General features: G+C 46.1%; 1 non-coding gene across 1 annotated transcript; it reads right to left on the bottom strand.

Annotated features, from left to right (window-relative positions):
* Positions 1-79: 79 nt before the first annotated feature.
* LOC149334166 (U1 spliceosomal RNA) lies at positions 80-240 on the bottom strand. Its single transcript, XR_016285367.1, has one exon. It is a non-coding gene; the product is annotated as a U1 spliceosomal RNA (small nuclear RNA).
* Positions 241-11,889: the final 11,649 nt, after the last annotated feature.

Below are 11,889 nucleotides of genomic sequence, written 5' to 3'. Positions count from 1 at the left end.
CGTAGATAACTGCGCGCAGTTTCATCGACCTCCGGAAATTAGATATGGTACATTTCTGTTTTTTGAGGTTTCACGTAGTTGGGGGGACGCGCGCACGCAGTCCCCCACTACCAAAAATTGCATGCCGCATCTGCCTCTATTGAGGAAGTGGCAGGGGTCAACGCGGGCGCAGTGCAATGCCCACGCCTCGCCCTGGAGGCTCCTCCATCCTGACCAAGGCACCAGGCACCAGGTAAGTATGCCGCACGGATGCCTGGACCGAAGATGCCATGCACTGTGGCCATCGCAATGTTACCAGTGAGCGTGGCATTGTAAACCAATAATGCGCCCAACAGAAAAACTATGAAGCGCTAATTCAGAGTTATTATGTGCCACTATGATTGTAACTAGTAATCTGAATTTCCTCTAAAATGAGGGCACTTGACCTTCTTCGTAAAACTCGGCATCTTAGGTTTCGATTGCTTCGGTCGTTGTGGCAGCACGTGTCATTGATTTCTTTTCTTCTTCTTCCCGCTTCCAATTTCGTGCACACCTCACACCGTGGGACGCTTGCGCTTGCATGCGACCTTTTACTTGAATATCATATGCTGGAGAGTGAGCTCCACAGCGCAGAAGGACGTGAGGATATTTTTGTTTTTGCAGGAAGGGTGTAATAAGCGGGGCCACCACTCCAAGCGCTGTTTACGCTGCTGATACCAGTGCCTAACGTCCCGTCTGTTATCTTGCCTTATCTTTCGCAGCAGGCCGTCGACAGGTGCCCTTGAGGTGGTACTTTTACCAGGATTCACTCAGGGCTCAGTCAAGGCGGATGTAGAATGGTGGCGAAGGCTTGGCCCAAAAACGGTTTAGCGCGCGCGACTGCCGCACAGCCAGCTTGGGGGGCCGAAACACTTATATAATGAAATTCAAAAGAACAGATAAAAATGGTATAAAACAACAAAAGGAAATAAATATTTTAGTGCCACGTTTTATAAAAAAGGTAAATTGTTGCAGCAAAACATTACGCCGATTTTTGAAATTTTTTGCAACGCTCTTGTTGCACCCCCTGTTCATGAGTGTGCGGTGCATTTGCAGCGCGACTTTGCAGGCCTTGTTTCGGTACCCGGCCACAGTGGCCGCGGGAGCTTACGAAGTGATTTCTTATCTCCAGCTGTCTGCTATGGCGCGCGTGTAAATTAAGCTCGCCGGTCTGAAATTGCCCCTTTGAGAAGTTTTTGTCGTCCTTGCTCGTCGCTTCTCTGTCACCGTTCGGCAAGATCTGCACCCCGCTGCACCGCTGCAGCAGTTTTATTGGTTCTATCGTTTCCTTCGATGTACGGCCAGTGCGAAACCTTTTCCCGAGGCTTCGCGCTCATCGTTTCAAGCGCTTAGCTCTTCATTTCAAGATGAGGTTGCGGCATGTGAAGAAACCTTGCTCCGTGGCACATTGTGACAGCGTGGGTTGTACCGTGGGTGTCTTACCAAGTCTACACCGCTTCCCGCTGGACTTTCGGAGGTGAGCTCTTGCCGTGGTCGTCTGCTCTATATATGCTTTTGTAGGGCTTTTCGCGCCTGTTCCGTAGCTGTAACCATTTCATACGCATTTGGCTTCATGTTATCGGGATATTTAAGTAAACTGCAGGGCACGCACTTGCAGTCATAAGGTGTGCAAAAGAGACCCATCATTTGTCTTATTTATAGTTAGTTTCGTGCAGCCGACTGTCACCAACGTGAACTTGATACCCGGCTCTCGTGAGCAACCACGTGCCCTCTACTTGCCGCATGGTGAATTTAAAACCAACTGCGCTGCCTAACAGCTCTGAGCATGACATTAATGGGTTTTGCAGCACCGTGAAGCCAATTTGAGGATCCCCTCGCAACTGACAGTATCGAAGCTCAACCATGTGTATGTGCGCCGCATTGACTGTGCCTTAACTGAATTCGGTCAGCAGTAGTTATTGCCGCTGTACGCATACATAACCCTCAATGTAGTTTTAAACTCATTTCGCTGCATCTCTCTCGTCAGTATTTGAGCACAGAAAAGCAGCTAGCCGCGTGGTATCAGGCGAGCGTAACCGCACTCTGAGGCGCGGAGGCTTGGCGCGAGCATTTTCTGCCATAGTTATAACGTACTGCATTTAGGTGAAAGGAATCATGGCGTATTGACGTTTGTAGTATATGGTATTCATTTGTGTGGAGTTGTATAACGTGGATGCTCCATCATGTCCAGGTGCAAAACGTGGATGCAGTTCTGCCGCAACCTCAGCCTGGAGAAGACGCCGTGCCAGCTGATAAACCCGAGGGTTTGTTCCAAGCACTTCGAACTGTCTGCGTATCTGCGGCCAGGATGGCTGCTTCTCGATGCTGTGCCTACTCGAGGACATTGTGGCTGTATTGAATGTCTTTGCACTTCACTTTAAACTGTCCTTCATGTATGTTTTAGTTTGATTAGAACTGCATCAAATTACTTCGGTTAGTGACAAGGAGGAGGTCTCAAGGTTGTGCGTAGGCCCTATATATGGTGTAATGCTCTAGCGTTGAGCCGGTTTGTTGATGCTAAAACTTGTTTTTAATATTGTCATGAACTGTGAAGAATAATGTGAATAATGTGAAGAATAATGAAGAATAATGAAGAATAATAAGAATGTGAAGAATAATGAAATGAACTGTGAAGAGTAATCCCAGTGTGCTGCGTGGTCTGTGTGTTGATGTGCCTACTTATGTCATGTTTGCCTCAATTGAAGCTGTCGTAGCATTGTTTTCTATACTTCTCAATTTCCTACCTGGCAACGTTCGTGGAACTTCAGGGCTTTTTTCTATCCCCACGTTGACCATTGAGGTGAATAGCCAGCTTAAAAAAACTACTCCTTGAGCTGCCTGTGACGTGCATTTTTTTTGTTGGTGTGCTTTGTCACTATTTGTTTGATTGCTGTAATAAACCATGGATATGAAAATCATACTTTCCGTACACTGTATTGCAAACTGTGCACTTGAGCCTGTGCTTTGTGCATCATACCTTGGTGTACTCAAAAGTTCTAGCACTAGTATTTTCACCAAGGTTTCTGCTACGAATCATGCATGCTTAGCCATCATCTAGAAATGTTGCTGCCTGTCTATGCTGCCTTCTTTGCCAGTCACTTTCATTGGGTTCCCAAATGCACATTATTAAGGCCATAACTCGAGCACATTTGACTGGCAAAGGTTTGTGCGCGCTGAAAGGCAACCTTCAAAAGATACCGGCTCGAAAATGCGGGTTCTTTAAAAAAAAACACTTTATAATTCGCGCCAAAAGCATACGTATGTGTGACTTCATTCAACGTCAGTCATACGTAGGTTACCCCCCAAAATGCGGTCGCTGGGGTGCCCCCTGAGCCACCATTTTTTGGACCAATGGGCGTCTATGGAGCCTTCGCTACCATGGTATATCTATCTTGGCTCAGTTCTTGGCTAGCTGCTCTTACTGATCTTCACAAATGACCTTCCTCCTAGAATTTTATAGCCTATCCGTTTGTTCGCAGACATTTGCATCATTATCTCCGTATATGCACTAAAACCGAGGAGACATTGCTGGAGGACCACATAAACACAATACAGTATTGGTGTTCTCCCTGGCTCATGAAACGAATGCAACAAAATGCGAATGCATGAATGTGTCGTGTAAACAGTCTAACATGCAGTACCCATGCAAGCTAAACACGGTTGCGGTATCTCAGGAAGAAGTACCTTGACATCGAAACCATAAGTCACCTAAACTGGTCCGAGAATATCATGCCAATTTTCGCAAACATTCCTGAGTAATTGGTTCCATTAAGTGATCACTTTGCTAGGTGTAGGAAAAAACGTCCCCGAAAGGTATGTCCCCGGAAAAGTCTTACGAGGAAGAGCCCTCTGGGAAGAAATGTCTGCAAGTCAAAAATCATTCAAAGAAACTATTCTTCAGGAACCTACTCCATAAAAAATTGTCCTCTTTATTAGACACTTCCTTGAACATACTGAACAGTTGTAAGCATGAGGTATTTTACAGTACCAGACCACACCATTTTCATGGAGTCTCTATTCTGAAGATAGATATCACAGTCTTTAAATCTATACTGGGACAAGTATCCAAATTTTAGCCCTCTGCATACCGTTACACCACGTCTGCTCACCAGTGCTTTAACTTTGCAGGTCAAAGCAGAAATCTGGGCTAGTTGGTTGTGATTCATTATAAACTTAAGACATGGATATATAAAATAATCAGACCTAAGCGCTAGTCTTATGTTTATAATGAATCACAACCAACTAGCCCAGATTACTGCTTTGCCTGCAGTAATTTCTAGTACATCGGGCTTCCACCTTGCTTTATGTGTCGTGATTCTTCTGCGACCTACGTGATCCTGATAGCGGTAAAAAATTAGCGCTCGCTCTGTCTGATTCTTTTCTATTTTTATGCCTGAAGCGCTAATCTTACGTTTACAATAACTGAAAAGCAGCAGGCTCAGCTGCAGCAGGTGGTAACACGCCACCTCACAAGTGACCTGTCACCACGTGCCGCGGCGAGGGCGCAGGAATGGACAACAGCAAAGAGGCTTCCATAGGTAGAAATTTCCAAAAGTACATGTTTTCTTCGAACACTGCCAAACCTACAAAGACGAGAACAAGTATACGAAACCCGCAGCCGAAACTCTTGGAAACTTAATACATACCAAACCAAATACGACCTACAAACATTAGGAAAGAGACTACCCCGGTTACTCAATAATTCGCTTCAAGTAAACATTTTCCCCTCAGAATCATCAGTTCAAAGTCTAGTGTCACTTTTCCTTTCTTAAATACAGTTCCCTACTTAAGTAAGGCCTCTTAAAAAAAACAACAACTTTTCACATTGTGACAAAAAAGAAATGAAGCCATAAATGTTAACTTTGTCTCCACTCATATGCTTATTTCTATTCCCGCGTTTCCTGTGTGCAAAATCATCCATTGTATACGTATTTTTTCTCTTCTCCTCTGGGCACAATCATGCATTGTATACGCTTGTGTTGAATATTTTTAGTGCTGTATAAGTTAGTGGTGTATTTGGCTTTGTAATGTGACTACTGTGGCTACGCTTTCTCCAAAGTGGGGGCCTGAGGCTTTGTCAAGCTTCTACAAAGCGGCTTTCACTCCAGGTCCCCGCCATCATGCACATTTTGATGGCAAATAAAATTATTATCATTATTACAGATCCCGTAGTGTGGTTAGCAGCATAACACGCAGTGAAGAGCTACGCTCAAATTTCGCACCAGCGACTATCGTAATCATGTGGCATTTTTTTTTGCGTTTATTCTAAAGCATCCTTCAAAATGCACCGCTAAAACAAGCACAACTGTGCTTTACTTGAGTTTGCTGTTTATATAAACATTTACGAGTTTTATAAGTTGGGACCCGTGATCATACAGGTTTTAAGAGAAAAACGCCGCTCTTGCGTGTAGGAGCCATTCTTGGCGCTGCGGTTAGGACGGTTGCTCGCTCGTTTTATTGGAGTTCGATTTATTGTTAGAAAAATATTGTTGTAGTTAGTGACCGGCTACTTCGCAGTACGGTGACTGCACGAAGAGCTACCTCAGCATGTTCTGATCGAAAACTCACCAGTTTTAAAGAGCAGAAGTCACGAAAGCTGTCTTTCAAATACAAAAAGGAAACTTGTCATAAAGCTGCCGGTTCTAGATAGAAGAGCAAAATTTAAGGGAAAACATGCACTCTAGGAGAACAGAAATGCTACCAAGTGGGAGAGCAGTGCATAAACTAATGTATTGTCGGCAGTAGTGAGACACAAAATGGCGCCGAGACGTCGGTTTTTCCACATTGCATGAACGCTTCGCGATTAATGGATCGCGAGCAGCGAATGGAAAGAAAAGGCGGAACGCTGGCCTCCTGTAGGAGCCGCTATAGTAACTAAAGGCCGCATGGGCCCGCACTTGCACTGACGGTTGCTGTGGCGACGGAAACACGTTTTCCTTTAAATCACACCCTGTAAAGAGTGTAATCAACACTTGTGCCTCGTGGTATGCCGTCGCGAAGCGATGCGGTGGATAAGAAAAAGTCGATGGCCGCTGCGGTGCCGGCCTACCATCCCCGGATGTCCTGTGCGAGATAACAGCGCCGTCGTCTCCGGCAGCAACGCATCGAGAGCACTGTGTCTGGCCGCAGAGCGAGCGACTCGCTATCAGCAAAGCGCGTAAAAAATTCAGCGGGGCACTTTGTTGACCTAAAGTGCGGTGAGGAGAAAGCCTTTAGCGCAGTGTTGCTGCTTGAGTCACTGATGTGCGGCTAAGTTGTTAATCAAGCACGCCATTGTTTGTGAATATTAAAAGTTGGAGACACTGGAGGGCGTTTGGGAGGCATCCGTCCGATTCGACGCCTTTCTGCAAACACTCGACAAGGAGAACTACATACGCGTTGTCAGTAAGTAGCGTAGCCATCTATAAAACAATTGAATATTGTTTTATAGATGGCTACGCTACTTACTGGCAACGCGTATGTAGTTCCCCTTGCCTAGGACGCTGGAGAGTGTTTGTTTTATAGACTGCAAAGACGCGATTTTATTTTGGGATGTGTTACAGAGGACGCTACAGAAAGATTTTCTCCTAAATTCCTACAGTGTGCGCTACCTTGTTGTTTCCCTACCTGACTCGAAACCCTATGATATGATTCTTCTGATTGGACTTCACAGCCTTTGGAAAACGCCCATGGAAGACCGCAACGTTGAACCTGTCGTTTCTCCCAGAATTCATTTTAGCGGAATGTTGCTCCAGGTAACGGACATTTACAAAGAACTGGACTTTTTACCGGATTGGTTTCCTCTCCTGATGCGCTGTATATCCTTACCGGCATTTAAGTTCTAATACGTTTACTATCATGTTTGTGGCATGTAGTGCCTGCCTAGGTGCTCTGTGAATAGTTTTTTTTTTGTGTGTATACACACACACATATGTTTATAAATCCTTTCTGTACAAAACCATGTTAATAAATACCATGTAAGAAAGAAGAAGTAAGTAGCGTGGCAAGCTCAGCTGCGGAATCCCATCGAATCCCATCGTGCAGGAAGATTTTTTTTCTGGTCTGACTAGAAAAAGCGTGACACCTCTGCTGACAACCTTCTGTCGACAACGATGAGACATTAAAAGCTTTCGCTTCGAATCAAGCCGTGTTGTTCCCCAGCTCCTATAAATGGTATTGACAACATCTGGTCGTTGTAGCCAACTTAGCAGAAATTTTCGATGAACGGTCGCAAAAGTACCGCCAAAGGTGGCTGTGTTCTTGCAAAGTTTGCACCTTTTTCAACTTTAATCTAAAAAAAGACAACGAATGTATGAGGGACTGAACAGGGGGACAGTTACGTTCTTGACATGCTTGTTTGTGATTTATACTGGGCAAATAATTTTTGAGTACTTGTTCGAGAACGTGCGATGCGAGACCATAAGGTTGTGAATATATGCGGGCATTCAGTATCGGAATAGCGCTTCCCCCTGGCGCATGCATTATTTTTTTTTTTACTCATTCACGCGTAAGTTACTTTTGTTTTCCGGTGCTGTTTGCGATAAGTATTCAGGGAGAAAAATAAGATCCCCTGACTCTTTAACCACTCATCGAAATTCCCTTTGATAGGCTCAATTCGGAACGCTTGTGTTGTTGCGAGTATTATTACATTGGCCATAAATGAAGACGTAATCTGAAGTCTGTAAATGATTCTCGTGATAGAGTGGTGGGTGTGAAGGAATCAAACGTTTTGGCAGATAAAAGTGATTGAGCGTCACTGGATGAAAATTCTTAACTACTACGACAGGAAAGAAAAAAGAAAACAGACGAACACGAAAAGAAGAAACATTGAGGCCATCAAAGGCGCTTCCGCTGCTGCCACAGACACCAGTACCGCCTCTTCCGAGTATCTCTGCAGCCGTTAAAATCAGCTAAAAACCAAGTGGGTTTTTGAAATCCAGTCTATCCTCGTTTTCATACTTGTTCATTATCTTGCAGACATACCAGGTGTTTAAGGGAAAACTTTAAACAATGTTCAAAAGTCGGCTGTTTGAGGTAAAAATATTGGTTTTGCGGCATAATATTACCAGAGTTGGCGGACATCAGAAATCCGGTGAATTTTCTTAAGAAAGCGAGCTAGTTAACTAATTTCTGACAATGACATTTTTAACTATCACATCCAAGCAACTGGTTGCCATTAGAGATTTGTAGTCGATCGTTAGTAATAGCTCGTTAGTAGGTCGTCAGTGACAGCTACATCGTGCCAAAATACATGCGAGTACCCAAAGCGTGCAGGCAAAGCAACCTTTCCAGTGCACGCAACTAGTCGAGACACCCAAATTTTGACGAGTCACAGCGCCAAGGGTAACCGCGTTTTCGAAATTATAAAAACTGGTATAGCTATTATTAACGATCAGCAGCAAATATCTAATTGCAGCTAGAGGCCTAACTCTAACGGTTACAAAGTTAAGTAATAAAAATTAGTTAACCTATAGCTCTCTACTTAAGACTATTCACCGGTTTTTTGTTGCCGGAAACACTGGTAATATGCTGAAAGAGCCCTATTTTTTACTTGAAAAACCTATTTTTAAGAATTACCTAAAATCTTTCCTTAAACACCTAGTTTAACAGGGCTTGCAATGAATCCGATAAACGATGGACTTTTTTAATAAGCAAGTATTCTGATAGGGAGGTTTTTTTTTAAAGAAGTACTGTGGGGCTTCATTTCTGACTCACTACAAGAGCTCTAATAGTAGAGAAAATGAAGTTCGGTAGCATTTCTTTATAAAAACACCCCCAAGGATTGTCCCTGAGGTATCAGTTATGTGGTCATGTGTTTTCAAATGTATTTTCAGAAAAGTGTACGTCTCAAACATATGCGAAGAGATTGCCACTATTCTTGGATTTGCCAGCGGCAACCGCCGTTAATAGCTGGCAGCCACTTCTGTGGTCCCCGACTTAACCTAGAGCAAAAAAAAAATGGCAGTGGCTTAGCTCTGCTATGCCAGGTGTTACGTCTCGCCTTCGTCGTGGGGAAGACAACGACATGGCAGCAGCGAAACGCCGACAAACCCCGAGACGCGCGTTGGGTGAGCGCCTGGATTGCCACGGAAGCCGCGTCCGTCTGCCCGGTTGAGCGAGCGTTTCCCGTACACCGAGTGTGAACGCGCGTTCGAAATGCGCGCGAACGCCGCTCATGGACATTCCGGCGTCTGCGCTACGTGGATGGCATCGTTCCCCCTCTCCCAGCGCGTGACGGCGGTGTGATCTCTCGGGAGTGAGTGAGTGCGTCTGTGTCTGTGATTGGTGCCAGTGAAACCCGGCCCCATCTAGGGACCCTAGGGAAGAGAACTCTTAAAAAGCCGGCAGCGGTACGGCCGAGGAGCTTTTTGTCATCATGATGTTCTGATGAGCTGTCGTGATGCAGCGTTCATGCAGCTCACTTGTAAATATTCCTGTATAAAGTCCTCTAATTGTCTTTTCCAGCAGCCTCGTCTCAGACGTCCCTCATTCACTCTCCGGCACACGACCATGCTACCTCGTCCGTAACAAACTGGTGGCAGCGGTGAGATGCTGCTACCTCGTCCTTAACACAGGATATACGTAGCGTGAGGTGAGGGCGAGGTGTCCACCTGAACCAGAGGGAAGGCGCATAACTGCCCTCTTGGAAAGGTGCACAGCTCAACCGTGCTTTAAGCTAAATGACAGTAGTGACAGGTGTGCGCTGCATGCGTCAGCATTGACAACGCTGTGCCGGAAACGCGGCGCTGAAGCCATAGGCCGTCGGCGTTCGTTGTATTCATTGGCGTTGACAACGTTCTACACTCTGATAATTTCAAGAAAAGGAAGTCGAGCGCGCGTGGCGAGGCACGCCAGCTGTGCGCCGTGTGACGTCACTGCTTCTCGCGCATGCGCAGCACGGCTCTCCAGGAGCCACGCGAAACTGCTCAACGTCGGCCAGTGTAGCTCACGCTACAAAATACTCAAAGGTGCGAAATCCGCTAAAGTTATAGTGGACACAGTCTTCGAAGCCATATCAAAAAGTTCGCTACAATGCAAGTTCAAAGAGCTGCAGGTATAAATATCAAAGGTAGTTTAAATGAAATAGAGTTGCATTGAAGATGAATTTTAAATTGCTCTGTACACAAGCGCAACAACGTTTGTGAATTAAGAACAGCTTAAACGTGAGGTATCTGCTGCTGAATCAGCGTGTTTCGTTCTTCCCCAGTGTGTGCATTACTCTAGATGAGCTGGTGCAGCAAAGGCGTGATGCTCGCCGGCTTAAGTCTAACCTTACACACGCAACGTGTGCACTCAGGGCGTATGCTTCCTCGCACTCCATTCGACAGCCGCCTCCGCCAGTTCTCCCTCCTTGGCATTTTGTGCAGCTAAGCGATAACAAACCAACAGATCTAAGTCGGCCATCATCTACCCTCGCGGCGGCGTCGTTTCGCGAACGAATTGCACAAGAAGACGCCCATCTGCCGTATGGCTCCATCGTTTTATACGTTGACGCAGGCATCCAGGCTTGCGAAACCACTACTGCAATTTACTGCCCTTGCAAGCCTGCCCTCAACAAAACGTCCAGGTTTCGCTTCCCAGAACCTCCTTCCTCCTTCTGTGTGGAGATGCTTGCTGTTCAAGAGGCACTATGCTCAGTGGCCGCCGTTCCCCTACTACCTACGGCTCGCATTGTCATCCGCACCGACGCTCTTCAAGTCATACGCCTACTACGACGCGTCAGTCGCACCCCAGGCATTTGCCAGGACATCCATCGTCTCGCGGCACGCATCCCGCAGCCAATCCGAATTCAGTGGGTCCCACGAGACCTCCTGAGTTCGCAAAGCCGTGCAGATTCTGCGACCCACCTTGTGACCCCAACTTCGTCTTCGCCTCGAGTCCTAACACTGGATGACACCACCCTCCTTTTAACAAAAAAGGAACACCTCCGGCGCCGCACACGTGCTCTAATCCCTCCGTGTGCGGTAACCCTCCCCCGTGGTCTTACCCGTGCAGAGGAGGTTGCGCTTCGGAGGATCCGGGTCGGGGTTGCCCTAACTGCAGCCGTTACACGAAAGTGGCCGCAATTTGAAGGTGTATTTCCCCGCCCCGGGTGTCCAGTCTGCAAGAACAGAAATCTTTAGGCCGACATTCACCACCTGCTGTGGGTTTGCCCGGCGCTGAAGCCTACAAGAATTCGGCACCTGGCGGCAGCGGGTCTTTCGCCCCATAACAGTGCTTCATACACCGCTTGGACACAAGGACCTCATCATCGTTCACTGCTCGATTTCATTAGATCAGCGAACCTTTACTCATTTATTTAGGCATCCTCATTTATCATTACATGCCGTTTTATGCCCTGAGGCAATAAACATCGCATTAAAAAAAAAAAACTGATTTCTCATGTGTAAGCCCCTACCTTATGTTTAGGAGTATACCCGTGTGGTGCTTATACGGTACACGGCACGTTATGGAGTGTGGCCCAGGGGATATTCTACGCCGTGTCGCTGCGTAACTAAGACTGCCTTCGTACGGGCAAAAACTGCAGCATGGCTTCAACCGAGACCGGGGACAGGTTGTAGTTTGGTCTCTTGATTTATTATAGCGTTCTAATGAAAAAGCGGTGCTTTAACTGAAGGCCAGAGCTCTTTCAGCCAAAAAAAGGAAGTTAAAAATACGTATCGTCGCCTCACACCTTTCACTCTTACTGCGGTGATGTCAGTCATTTTCTCCGTTGTGGACCTGTCAGACGGCACCACACCGTCGTTCACTTGAAACCGCTGACAAGGCACTCTTTTTTTTTTCATCGACGTCACAATATTGAGTACTGGTGGGAGGGAATAAATTTAATTTCGAAATTATGCTTTGTGAGAAAAATATGCCTCTTTTGCTGCCGAACGAATATCAGCATAG

The sequence above is a fragment of the Amblyomma mixtum genome, chromosome 8, assembly GCF_055824585.1.
Source record: "Amblyomma mixtum isolate Tamu chromosome 8, ASM5582458v1, whole genome shotgun sequence".
Taxonomy (NCBI): Eukaryota; Metazoa; Arthropoda; class Arachnida; order Ixodida; family Ixodidae; genus Amblyomma; species Amblyomma mixtum.
Note: the sequence above shows the minus strand (reverse complement) of the source record. Positions and strands in the feature narration are given on the sequence as shown.